This window comes from Neomonachus schauinslandi, chromosome 1 (assembly GCF_002201575.2).
Source record: "Neomonachus schauinslandi chromosome 1, ASM220157v2, whole genome shotgun sequence".
NCBI lineage: Eukaryota > Metazoa > Chordata > Mammalia > Carnivora > Phocidae > Neomonachus > Neomonachus schauinslandi.
The window spans coordinates 171,332,883-171,346,463 of NC_058403.1; positions in this window are offsets into that span (position 1 = coordinate 171,332,883).

The following is a 13,581-nucleotide window of genomic DNA, read 5'->3' on the forward strand; positions in this document are numbered from 1 at the left end:
GAATAAAAGTGGTGAGAGGGGACCTCTCTGCCTTGTTCCTGACCATAGAGGAAAAGCTCTTAGTTTTCCCCCATCTAGGATGATATTAACTGTGGGTTTTTCATAAATGGTCTTTGTTATGTTGAAGTAATTTCCCTCTAAACCTATTTTGTTGAGGGTTTTTATCATGAGAGGATGTTGTACTTCATTGAATGCTTTTTCTGCACCTATTGAAAGGATCATAGGGTTCTTATCCTTTCTTTTATTAATGTGAGGTATCACATTGATTTGTGAATATTGAACCACCCTTGCAACCCAGGAATAAATCCCACTTGATCATGGTTAATGATTTTTGTAATGTATTGTTGGATTCAGTTTGCTAGTATTTTATTGAGACTTTTTGCATCCATGTTCATCAGGGATACTGGCCTGTAGTTCTCTTTTTTAGTGGGGTCTTTATCCGGTTTGGTATCAGGGTAATGCTGGCCTCATAGAATGAATTTGGAAGTCTTCCTTCCTTTTCTATTTTGTGGACTATTTGAGAAGAATAGGTATTAACTCTTCTTTAAATGTGTGGTAGAATTTGCCTGTGAAGCCATCTGGTCCTGGACTTTTGTTTGTTGGGAGTTTTTTGATTACTGATTCGATTTCTTTGCTGGTTATTGGTCTTTTCAAGTTTTCTATTCCTGTTTCAGTATTTTTTTAAAGATTTATTCATTTGACAGAGAGAGAGAGAGAGACAGTGAGAGAGGGAACACAAGCAGGGGGAGTGGGAGAGGGAGAAGCAGGCTTCCCGCGGAGCAGGGAGACTGATCCCAAGACCCTGGGTTCATGACCTGAGCTGAAGGCAGACACTAAATGACTGAGCCACCCAGGCACCCCTCCTGTTTCAGTTTTGGTAGTTTGTATGTTTCTAGGAATTTTTCCATTCCTTCCAGGTTGTCCAATTTGTTGGCATATAGTTTTTCATAATATTCTCTTATGATTGTTTCTATTTCTGTGGTGTTGGTTGTTATTTCTCCTCTCTCATTTGTGATTTATTTGGGTCCTTTCTCTTTTCTTTTTGATGAGTCTGGCTACAGGTTTATCAATTTTATTGATTTTTTTCAAAGAACTATTTCCTGGTTTCATTGATCTGTTCTATTTTGTTTTGTTTTGTTTCTATATCACTTATTTCTGCTCTAATCTTTATTATTTCCTTCCTTCGACTGACTTTAGGTTTCATTTGTTTTTCTTTTTCTAGCTCTTTTAGATGTAAGGTTAGGTTGTTTGAGATTTTTCCTGCTTTCTGAGGTAGGCCTGTATTGCTATATACTTCCTTCTTATGACCACTTTTGCTGCATCCCAAAGGTTTTGGACCATTGTGCTTTCATTTTCATTTATTTCCACGTATTTTTAAATTTTGTCTTAGATTTCCGGGTTGTCCCATTCATTGTTCAGTAGCAAGTTATTTAATTAACCTCCCTGTATTTATGGTCTTTCCAAAATTTTTTCCTATGGTTACTTTGTTGTGGTCAGAGAAGGTGCATGGTATGATTTCAGTCCTTACTCTGTATTTGTTGAGGCCTGATTTGTGACCTAATATGTGATCTATTCTGGAGATTGTCCATGTGCACTTGAAAAGAATGTCCATTCTGCTTTTTTAGGATGGAATGTTCTGAATACATCTGTTAAGTCCATCTCATCCAGTGTGTCATTCAAAGCCATTGTTTCCTTGCTGATTTTCTGTTTAGATGATCTGTCCATTGATTTAAGTGGGGTATTAAAAGTCATCTACTATGATTGTATTATTATCAATTAGTTCCTTCATGTTTGTTATTGTTTTACATATTTGGGTGCTCACATATTGGGTGCATAAATATTTACAGTTGTTAGATCTTCTTGTTGGGTTGTCCCCTTTATTATGATTTAGTGCCCTTCTTTGTCTCTTGTTACAATCTTTGTTTTAAAATCTAGTTTGTTCAGGGCGCCTGGGTGTCTCAGTTGGTTAAGCGACTGCCTTCAGCCCAGGTCATGATCCCAGGGTCCTGGGATCGAGTCCCGCATCGGGCTCCCTGCTCTGCGGGGAGCCTGCTTCTCCCTCTCCCACTCCCCCTGCTTGTGTTCCCTCTCTCGCTGTGTCTCTCTCTGTCAAGTAAATAAATAAAATCTTAAAAAAAAAATAAAATAAAAAATAAAATAAAATAAAATCTAGTTTGTCCAATATAACTATTGCTACTCCAGCTTTCTTTTGACATCCATTTGTGTGATTAATGTTTTCCATCTCCTCACTTTCAATCTACAGGTGTCTTTAGGTCTAAAATGAGTCCTTGTGTAGGCAGCATAATAGATGGGTCTTGTTTGTTTGTTTTTTTTAATCCATTCTGACACCTTATGTCTTTTAATTGGAGCATTTATTCTATTTACATTCAAAATAATTATTGATAGGTATGTATTTATTGCCATTTTATTATTTGTTTTGTCATTCTGAAGATTTTCTCTGATCCTTTTTGGTCTTGTTGCCTTTGTTCTCTCCTGAATATAGCATGTCACTCTCTTCTGGCTTGCCGAGTTTCTGCTGAGCAATCTCCAGCTAGCCTTATGGGTCTTCCATTTTAAGTTAAGGAGTTCTTTTGTTTTGCCAATTTTAAGACTTTCTCACTAATACCTTTTGCAAATTTAATTATAATATGTGTTGGTGTTGGCCAGCTTTTGTTGATTTTGATGGGAGTTCTCTGTGCCTCCTCAATCCAGATGTGTGTTTCCTTCCCCAGACTAGGGAAGTTTTCAGCTATCATTTCTTCAATTAAATTTTCTGCCCCCTTTTCTCTCTCTTCTTCTTCTGGGACTCCTACAATATAGGAATGTTATAACATTTGATGGAGTCACTGAGTTCCCTAAGTCTATTCTTGCATTGCATTATTCTTTTGTTCAGCATCATTATTTTCCATTATTTTGTCTTCTAGGGCACTAATTTGTTGTTCTGCTTCTTCCAGCCTGCTGCTCGTTGAATCAAGCCTTTTTCCAATCTTGTTTATTGTATTCTTCATCTCTGATTGATTCTTTTTAACTCTTTTATCTCTGTAGTAAGGGTTTCACAGGTCTTTTCTTTCTCAAGCCCAGTGAGTATCCTCATGATTGTTGATTTAAGTTCTCCATCAGGCATGTTACTTACATCTTTTTCACATAGATTTCTGGCCATGGACTTATCTTGTTCTTTCATTTGGGATAAATTCCTCTGTCTTGGCATTTGGTCTAAGTCTCGCCTTCTTCTCTGTGTTAGAAAAGGCAGTTATGTCTCATGTTCCTGAAAGTAAAGGCCTTATGAAGAAGAGGTCATAGAGTGCCCAGGGCCTGGCACTTCAGGGAGTGTCTCTGGTGTGTGCTGCACACTCTGCTGGTGCGTTTTGGTTGCTCTATCTTTCAGGCTAGTCATCTGCAGAGACTCTCCTTGCCTGCTGTGGGCAGGGTTTGCTCCCGGGCTTGAATGTGGAGAATTTTAACTAGGTGTGCTCTGGTCTGCTTGTGAAATGAGGCCTGACACCAATTCTACCGGAACCAAGGCCCCGCGGAACTCTCTGGTCAGGAGACTGTGGTATGGGTACCGGTAGAGGCTGTTTTTCTGGGGGAGGGGCCTGCCGTGTTGGGACTAAGGCAAGCTTGACTGAGAAGGGCAGTCCCACCAACATGACAGGGGAGTGGGGTGGGCTTGGAGTAAGTAAGCATGTTAGGCAGCCAGTTTGGGTACTGCACTGCTTCCTGCAGGTGGCTCTGTGTTTATGTTGAGGGGTGAGGAGGGAAATGGTACTGGCCAACTCCTTTGTTCCTCAAGAGTTATCTCTGGGAACAGTGCCTCTCAGAAATGTGCTCTGAGAAGAGCGAATAATCTCCCCACTGTGTGCCCCAAGTATTCTTCAGATCTCTGGTTCCAGGCTGTCTGCCCCTTCGTTGTTTGCTTGCCTTCTCTGCAGGAACAGCAGAGTGCTCTCTGGGCTCTGTCCCAGCTAAGCCCACTGCCCTTTAAAACTCCAGGCTTTAAGACCCCTGATTGAAAGAACTCACAAAATTCAGCCCCCTTTATCTTCCAAGCAAACTGCTTTAAGGAAACCTTCTCTTTGTGCATTCCCCTGTGTGCTCCTTTCTCTCCTTTCTCCATGACCATGGCTCCCTCCCCTCTGCAGCACCTGTCGTCTGTTTCTCCCCTAAACTACATCTCTGCATTTCCTACCTTCTTCCATATGGCCTCTTCTTTAGTTGTGGAGTTTGTTCTGTCAGTCTTCAGGCTGATTTCTGGGATATTTAGGATGATTTGATAGTTATCTAGTTGTGTTCCTGGGACAAGATGAGCCTCAGGCCCTCCTACTCTGCTGCCATCTTCCTCTTTGAGGCATTTTTTTTACATACAAAATCAGCAATTTCACATGCTTTGACCTAATGACACCTCCTTTCTCCAATCTGAGGCAGAACCCCAAAGGCTCTCTGGGTGACTCCTACCATTCTTCCTTTATCCATTCTCTTTTTATTCTTCATTTCAGTAATAAAATTCCCTTTAATTTTAGTAAGACATTCTACACAGCTGAAGACCACCTTCCTTTCCACCTCCTCTGGCATGGCATCTAGCACATCTACCAAATTAATATCCTTTGTGCTCTATTGCTCATGAGATTATGTATTTATTCTGGATCCAGAGTCAGAAGATGGGGGTTTGCTCTCTCGGTCATCAACTCCAAGTCAGATGGCACCGTGAATCTCACTCAGTTCTCTTGGCCTCTCGGTCCTCATCTTAAAGTGTTTTGACTAGACCAGATGTCTTATATGTTACTTTCATGCACTGGTTGGATTCTTGTATCTATTCCAGCATTAAAATTGTGTGATGCTAATGAACATACAGAGCCTCTGTTTAAAGTTTTTTAAAGTTGCTTACCCATGTATGTAATTTCATTTCCCCCCTTGGATATTTTTGACAATTCTTAATTTAGTTCCTATTGCGATTATAAAACTATTTGAGCTTATATGCCATATGTAGACATGTGCCTCTCTTTTAAGATGTTCCTTAAGGGTAGAAACCCTGTCCTGTATCTTGTATTCCTTATAGCATCCAGCAATAAGACTCATTATATAATTGTCAGACTACTTAATTCACAGTAAGAAAATAGACCCCAGTCTTCTTGATACATAGTAAAAGTTAGCACATGAAATGTGAGCTGTAAATTCAAAGACACATTGCTTTGAAGTTTTAAGCAACTAAAGTGCTATTTAGTAATATACTGCTTACAATATACTGTTCTAGTTAATACCCCCATGGCCTAAAATGATTCATGTAGTTTCTAAATACTACTACTTCTAATAACAATGACAACTATAATAATAAAATTAAAAGTAGTAATAGCTTAGATTATAGTAGGTCATTTTATGTAGTGCTAAGAGAAGAAAAGCTGTCAATCTATGACATGCCAGTGACTATAAGATGTATCTTGATTTCAGAGATATAAAAAAATGTGAAAAAAATGTGTCTTAGAATTGAAAAATTATTGAAGTAATAGATAAAGATATCCACACCAACAATGCTAATATTACTATAACTCTTTCTGTGTGTTATAATAGGTGCCTTACATGCATGATTTCAATTAAACCATGAGGTTGGTGCTATTATTTCTATTTTATGAACATAAAATGAAGATTTAGGAAAAACTGACAATTTTCCAAGATTGCATGTCTAGCTAGTGATAGATCCAGAAGATGAACCCATTTCTATCTGACTCTACAGATGACCTTTTAGCAAGTGTACTGTAATCTAGGAGTTGTGTAGTTCTTTCCAAAGTAGGTACTTCTACTTGGAGATATTATTGGGTTCAGATTCTAGGTTTGCATCCTAAACACTGGTGAATTGGAATGAAATCTTGGAAGGGTCCTATTCTACTTGTTTCTTCATACTCATGGCTTATCATTTTTCTATGTTACTAAACTGGCTTGTTTTCTTTCTTTCTTTTTAACAAGATGCCAGGGCAATGCAGTATTAACTGTGAGATGAAGTTCAAGTGTTATAGGGATTCTCTATATAAGATTTCTCCAGTTGCTAATCAAGCAATGTATAAAGGATTTACATCAAAGCTTCTACACTGATGAATAATGAAAATTCCCTAATTTTATATCCTTGGAGATATAAAACATAATTGGTGCACTGTATTAAAATAGGTAATGATTAAATCTCTTGGTTGTTGATCAAGGACATGCTTTCTGTCTATAAATAAAAGATTGTAGGATTTTTGATCCAAAGGGAGAGGAAGACATATTTGTATTGTCACTTCTCAATCATCTGGGTGCTATTATTTCTTTTTCTCCCTGTTTCCTGGTGTGAAGCCCAAAGCACATTTGAGATCTTTAGTACTCTGAAAGTGAATAACTTGAGAAAGGAAGGGTATACCTCCAGTCACTTAATTTTTCAACTTGTTAGCAGCTCTTGAAGAGTTTGGATGGATGAAGGTTAATAAGAACCATGTGATTATGACCAGATTACACAGATCTCCTACATAAAGCCCTAAGGTTGGTCTTCAACAAAAACAAGATGACAGATTCTGTCATTTACCAGATGGGTGAACTTAGATCACATATATATCCTGCCAAACTCACAAAGTGTGTATGAACATCAAAAAATGTATTTGTATTTTATAAAATGGAGTGTCTTGTAAGTTGCAAAGCACCTTGAAGATAAGAATTTTTATTTCATTTGCTATAATTGACCAGGTTCATTCAATTGTCAACATCACCTAGGGACAAATAGAATTACTTTAGGGCAATGTTTCCCAAATGGTTTGTGATAAAAGATAGTTTAAAAAAATCCATTGTGGATCAATTTCATAAATATCAAAAAATTGACTAAAGAAATTGAGAAATTATATAGTACAAAATGATATAGCAAATAGAAATTCCAATTGTTTCTCATCAAATTCAACATAAAGTGTCAAGTTGTTATAAAAGTTTCTAAATCCATCCTCCCATTACTGTATTTATTTCATTGTAGATGAGTTATTAACATTTCAGAAACCAACACTGTTACATGTGTCACACTTTGAGTAGCACTGGACTAAGGGACCACACAATATGGTACTTAGCAGAATTACAAATTCTGTAAGACATGGTCCCCTGCCTATGCTCAATGCTGCCCTCCTTACTGTTTTTTGAAGGTTTCACCCTTACTCCCCACATCAAGACCACCAAGACCTTGGCATGATACTCCCTCTAACTGTCATGATCATGCCACCGCTCTTTGCCTTGATAATATCATTTTTTTTCTTTAAGTTCCAGATTAAATTTTACTTCTTCAGGAAATCCTTTCTTGAACTCTCAGACTCAGTTATGTTACTTTGATACAGGTTCTCATCACACCATCAACTTTTCCTTCCTAACAATATCTGTACCTATAGTTCCTATTTGTAATTATTTATTGATATTACCAACCACATATTAAAACCTCTTCAAAGTCAAGATCTATGTAAATGTCTTTCAATTTCTGAAGCCCAATATTAGCAAATGTTTGCCACATAGTAAAAACTCAACAGAGTTTCTGGGATAGGCAAGTCTAAGAGTTGATTGCACAAAAAAATTCTTTTTAAGAAAAACGAATACCTGCCCCCTCTCCCACTGTGAAGTCTTGGACACACAGGTTAAGTGTGTTACTTTTAGCATGTCAGTGACAAAACAAAATTTGCCAAAGTTCATGCAGTGAATAATATACTATAGGCTTAATTATTTTTAATATAGTCATGACAACTATTCATTGAAGTACAACTTTAAAAAAATCAATTTAAGGATTTTATGTCATTTTCACCCAAGCTGTCTAAATTTTCTTGACAGAGCAATATATTGTGGCAATGACTTTTAATACTACTTGGTATCTATCTTACATCAATCGTGGTGTTTATGGTAAGAATCCACAAGGCTCAATTTTGAAATAACACTGCTATTTACATCATCTCAAGAGAACCTCAGAAAACTTATTTTATTTCTCTTAGACATCTATTCCAAAAATATTTATATATGCTAGTTCTATATCTATTCATTGAATGGGCAAAGATTTCTATTCATGACTTGAGATTTCTACATAACACATACACTTACCTTGGCATGGTCTATTTAGGATATTAATTCATCATTTAGCTTGTATCTATCATAACAATTTTTAATCTAAACCTCTCAATTCACCTGATTTGCTCTCACTTATATATGGGATCTAAAAAACAAAAACAAAACAAAAACAAATAAAAACAAACAAAAAACTCAAGCTCATACATACAGAGAACAGACTGGTAGTTGCCAGGGACAGAGGGTGGGAGAAATGTATAAAATGGGTAAAAAGGTACAAACTTCCAGTTATAAATAAGTAAGTCACGTGGATATAATGTACAATATGGTGACTGTGGTTAATACTACTGTACTGCATATTTGAAAGTTGCTAAGAGAGTAGATCTTAAAAGTATTCATTACAAGAAAAAAACATTGTAATTACATAAGATAAGAGATATTAACTGGACTTATTGTGGTGATAACTTACTTAGCAATATATGTAAATATTGAATCATTATGTTGTACATCTGAAACTAGTATGTTATATGTCAAATATACTTCAATTAAAAAAAAATTAAAATGGGACGCCTGGGTGGCTCAGTTTGTTAAGCGTCTGCCTTTGGCGCAGGTCATGATCCCGGGGTCCTGGGATCAAGTCCCACATCGGGCTCCTCGCTCAGCAGGGAGTCTGCTTCTCCCTCTGCCTGCCGCTCCCCCTGCTCATGCTCTCTCTCTCTCTCTGGCAAATAAATAAATAAATAAAGTAAATAAAATCTTTTTTGAAAAATTAAAATGTCATCCACAATAGCAACTAAAAGCATCAAATACCAAAGAAAAAAAAATCTGAAAAATATGTGTGTTGGAAAATACAGTAAATTATTGAGTGAAATTAAAGTGCACAAACTACATGTATTATAAGATTCAACATTATCCAAATGCCATGACAAACTTGATCTGTAGCTTCAATGTAATTCCAATTAAAATCCTAGCAGCATTTCTGCTAATTAACAATACAATTCTATAATTTACATAGAAATGTAAATGATTTGCCATATCCAAGCCAGTTTTTAATAAGAACAAAGTTGGAAGGCTTAACCTACCAATTTTTAAATACAGTATAAATTTACAATAATCAAAACAATGGTTATTAGAGTATAGATAGACAAAAAGATCAGCAGAACAGAGTCCAGAAACGTACTCAAATGTGATTGCTTAATTCATGTCAAAGGTGTCACTGCAATTTACTAAAGAAAACTATGGATTTTACAATAAATGGTGCTGGCATATTTGGATATTTGTATGAATACAAATGTATCCTGAAACCTATCTCATACCATTTACAAAAATAAATTCTAAATGTAAATAGAACTAAATGTAAAATCTAAAATGAAGTATCTTCTAGAATAGCATTGTTTAATAGAAATACAATATGAGCTACAAATGCACCTCATACGTAAGTTAAAATTTTCTAGTAGTACCATTGAAAATAAGAAAGAAACAGGTAAAATTAGTTTTAACAATATATAATAAAGTAACCAAAATATTTTAACATGTAAGGAGTAATATAAAAATTATTTGAGATCTTTAACCTATTTTGAGATTTTTTTTTTAAACATTTTATTTATTTATTTGACAGAAAGAGACACAGTGAGAACAGGAACACAAGCAGGGGGAGTGGGAGAGGAAGAAGCAGACCTCCTGCGGAGCAGGGAGCCTGATGCGGGGCTTGATCCCAGAACCCTGGGATCATGACCTGAGCTGAAGGCAGAAGCTTAAGGACTGAGCCACCCAGGCGCCCCCTATTTTGAGATATTAACTTATTTTGTGCTACATCCCCAATATCCAGTGTGTATTTTACATTTACTACACGTCTCAGTTTGGACTAGCCATATTTCAAGGGCCCAATACTCACATGTGACTGGTGGACAGCACCATTCTAGAAAAATACGCTGGTTAGAGTAGGGAAATAGTTCTTAAACAACATTGATAAATTGGACTTAATCAAACTGAGAACTGTTCATTAAGCAAACCACTATATTAAGAGAGTAAAAGTGAAAACCATAGACTTGGAGACACTCCCAATACAAAATAATTATATTTAGAATTTATCAAGGACTCTCACAAATTACTAAGAAACAGACAAATCAATAGAAAAATGGGGAAATTGTGGACTCCTAGGTAATTTCTTCTTTTTTTGTATATGTATCTTTTGTATTAAAATATGATTTTAGCCTTTACTTCTCAAAAATAGCAAAATGTTTTATTAAGAGTCATTCATTTATGATTACCTTTTCCTGGGAAATAAATAGTTTTATATTCATTTTAATATTTATTTTTATATATTCCTTAAGCTTGTGGCTGTATATTGTACATATAATTTTCCATAAGAAGCAGTTTCATAATATTTTATTTTTCTATATTTATTTGCATAGTATATAAAAGCATTTATTTTTATCTATTTACATATTTCTAGTCATCCCAACATATATTTTTCATTATGAAATACCATCATAATAAAAAATCATTGCCATGCATGATGTGTTTCAATCTAATGAGATTATCTGATATTATAGATTTTATATTTTAATAGTTAGAGAAAAATGTTCATCCTTCCTGCTGGTTTATTCACTTTTAAGGTAAAAGCAACATTTATATCTTAAGGATAAAAGTTTGGAAGTTGTACACAATCATAGTACAAGTAGTCAATTTAAACTAAGAAAATAACCACTTGAGGTATAGTCCAAAATGGAATTTGGCTATTTTTATTTTAAAAAGCACATCTGCTAAAAACAAACAATGCAATTTTCCTCTGAATAATGTTAAAAATAACAAGATTTATGTGATTCTGAGTGTGAGGTCAGTATCTTGGTAACCATCATATTATAATGTAGACAATTTGACTTCACCCAGTAATATCATTTTTTCTTAGGAATACTGCACCCTAGATGCAGGAAGTGTTATAAGGCTCTGTAAAATACTCAGAGGAGAAATGAAATGCTATGAGCTAAAAACAGAGGGGTACATGCTAATTGCAAGCTTAAATCAGTACCCAGTGTTTGAAATGAACTGTGAAAATTTGAAGTCTTAAATTGGCCATTTTCTAGATGATCTCATTAATATGGTGTTTTGTTACCTGGCACAATGAAATCTGAACTCAAATGAAGGAAAATAGTCCTTTGCATTATCAATCAGGTGAAATTTTCATGATAGGAACACAAGACCCTACAATCTCGTGAAAAGACAAGTCAGAATCCAGTTCTGTACCTAATCATTTGTGTGAACCTGTTAATAAAAGTCAAAGACTTTTATTTATATGGGCAAACTCTGAAACCATATGCATAATGGATGATAAAAATTGTTCATTTCTCTTCATCTGGAATTTTCACATGGGATATATCTTACTAACACAAATAAGAGACTTGCCATTAAATATCAAAACCTAGGAAATCTTTTGCTCAGTCGAGCCTAATGCTAGTGAAAAATTTTACATTTTACAAAATTCTTATATATCTTATCTCACTAGATTATCCTAACAAGTAAGGCACCTAGGAAGGCGTAAGATAATTAGCAGTTTATATGTATTTACGGGCAACATGATCCACCCTACATTATAACCAGGCCAAACCTGTGGTCAGAAGTATGACACTTTATAATAGAGTTTTGTTATTTTAGTTAGAATTTACTCTGACAAAACAAAACAAAACAAAGAAAACCTATACTCATATCATATAGCCTCATCTGTATTCAAACTACCTTTTCCAGATCACAAATATCAGCAGGGATAAATATGTAAGAATAGTTCCAGGAGTAATGGAATTATGCCTTGCTGTTTGACACTGTTGGAAACTCTATCAGAAGTACAGGCTCCAGGCAAGGAGGAAGAAAGCGTTTTCACATGGGGAGAATAATGATAATTGGGGAAGGAGGTTCTCATTACTTCCCACAGATACTGTGTCCCAGAGTTTCACTCAAGTGAACCTGCTCACATTCTTTATGGCATCTGAATCTCTTGACCCACTTATTAGAGAGCTAGGCTCAAGAAAACAAACTTCTGAAAGCCCCAGAGGGGTAGTGGAGGAAACTAATGTTAGGCAGGTTTTGTTTTCAGCCATACCATTCATACCATGTGTCACCTGTTTCCTCCTCTCAGTTTATTGATTAATTAACCCAGCATTCAAGACCTTGCTCCAGCCTTTAGGTCTGATCTGGTTTGGAATTCACTCTCATTGGGCAATTTCTTATTGTGCAACAATTCCCTTCATGAAGCATGTATGTTACACTTACAAAAACACAGGGTCCAGAGTGCTTGTGTTCAGAATATAGTGTCAGTGAGGAAGAAACCAGGGATACCATGAATAGGGGAGAACCCCAAGGAATGCAGTAGATAGAAGAAGCAGCTATGGGTCTGGAAGCCGCTGCAAGGAAGGCAAGAGACACAAGAAGCCAGCTCAAGAACTCTGGAGCTGAGTCCTGAGAGGCAGCCAGAGGACTGACTAAACCACACTCTCTTGTTCAGTAGTCCTGGAACAGAGTTTGTTTTCTTTCTTTCTTTCTTTCTTTCTTTCTTTCTTTCTTTCTTTCTTTCTTTGAGAGAGAGGGAGGAAGGGAGGGAGGAGAGGGGGGGAGAGGGTAAGAGAGAATCTTAACCAGGCTCCATGCCCATCGTGGAGCCCCGCGGGGGGTTTGATCCCATGACCCTGAGATCATGACCTGAGCCAAAATCAAGAGTCCAGTCAGATGCTTAACCAACTTAGCCACCCAGGCGCCCCTGGATCAGAATTTTTAAATCGAAGCGCGGGATCCTCCCATTACCCTGTTTGGATTTCATTTTTGAATATTGAGGCCATTAGTGTAACCTGCAAAGATCTTTTCTGATTCTGCATCTACTAATCTAGGGTTGGGTATCCTTCTGTGCTATATATTCATCATGTGCAGATCTGACCACTCTCCTGCTATAGAGAATGAAGTCATAGATAGAAGGGCTGAAACAAGAGAGGGCCAAAGGAAAAAAAAATATTAAAATTGTCACTTAAAACTTAAAAAGAAATTCTCTTCATGTCCCTCATTTAGTTTTCTTCAACTTTAATGATATTCTCCTGCCCTACTGTCATTTGGTAAACTTTTATCTCATTTTTCATGGCCTCGCATCAGTTAACTCATTGAAAAGCCAAACCAGATTCCACAATGACATTTAATAGTTACATAGCATTGTCAGTAGCTTTCTTGCAAAGCTTGCTTCTGCCTTGTTTTAGATACATTCCCTTCTTTCCTTACCCAGTTGTGCACTCCGTAAGGTCTGGGATTATGTCTTATCTACCATCTTACCCTGCATATACTCAGCAGAAATTTGGGGGTTTTTTTCGGTACAATGTTGAGCATCTGGGAAATATCTCCTAATGAGAGCCTAATTGTCTAAGTACTCTGGGCAGGCCTATTAAAAGCAAGAAGCAGGATTAAAAGATAAAAATACATTCTTTCCTTGGAATATACATTTTCTTCCATATATTTATGGAACACAGAGACTTTTCCAGCAAAACTAGCTTTTACATTCAAATTTTC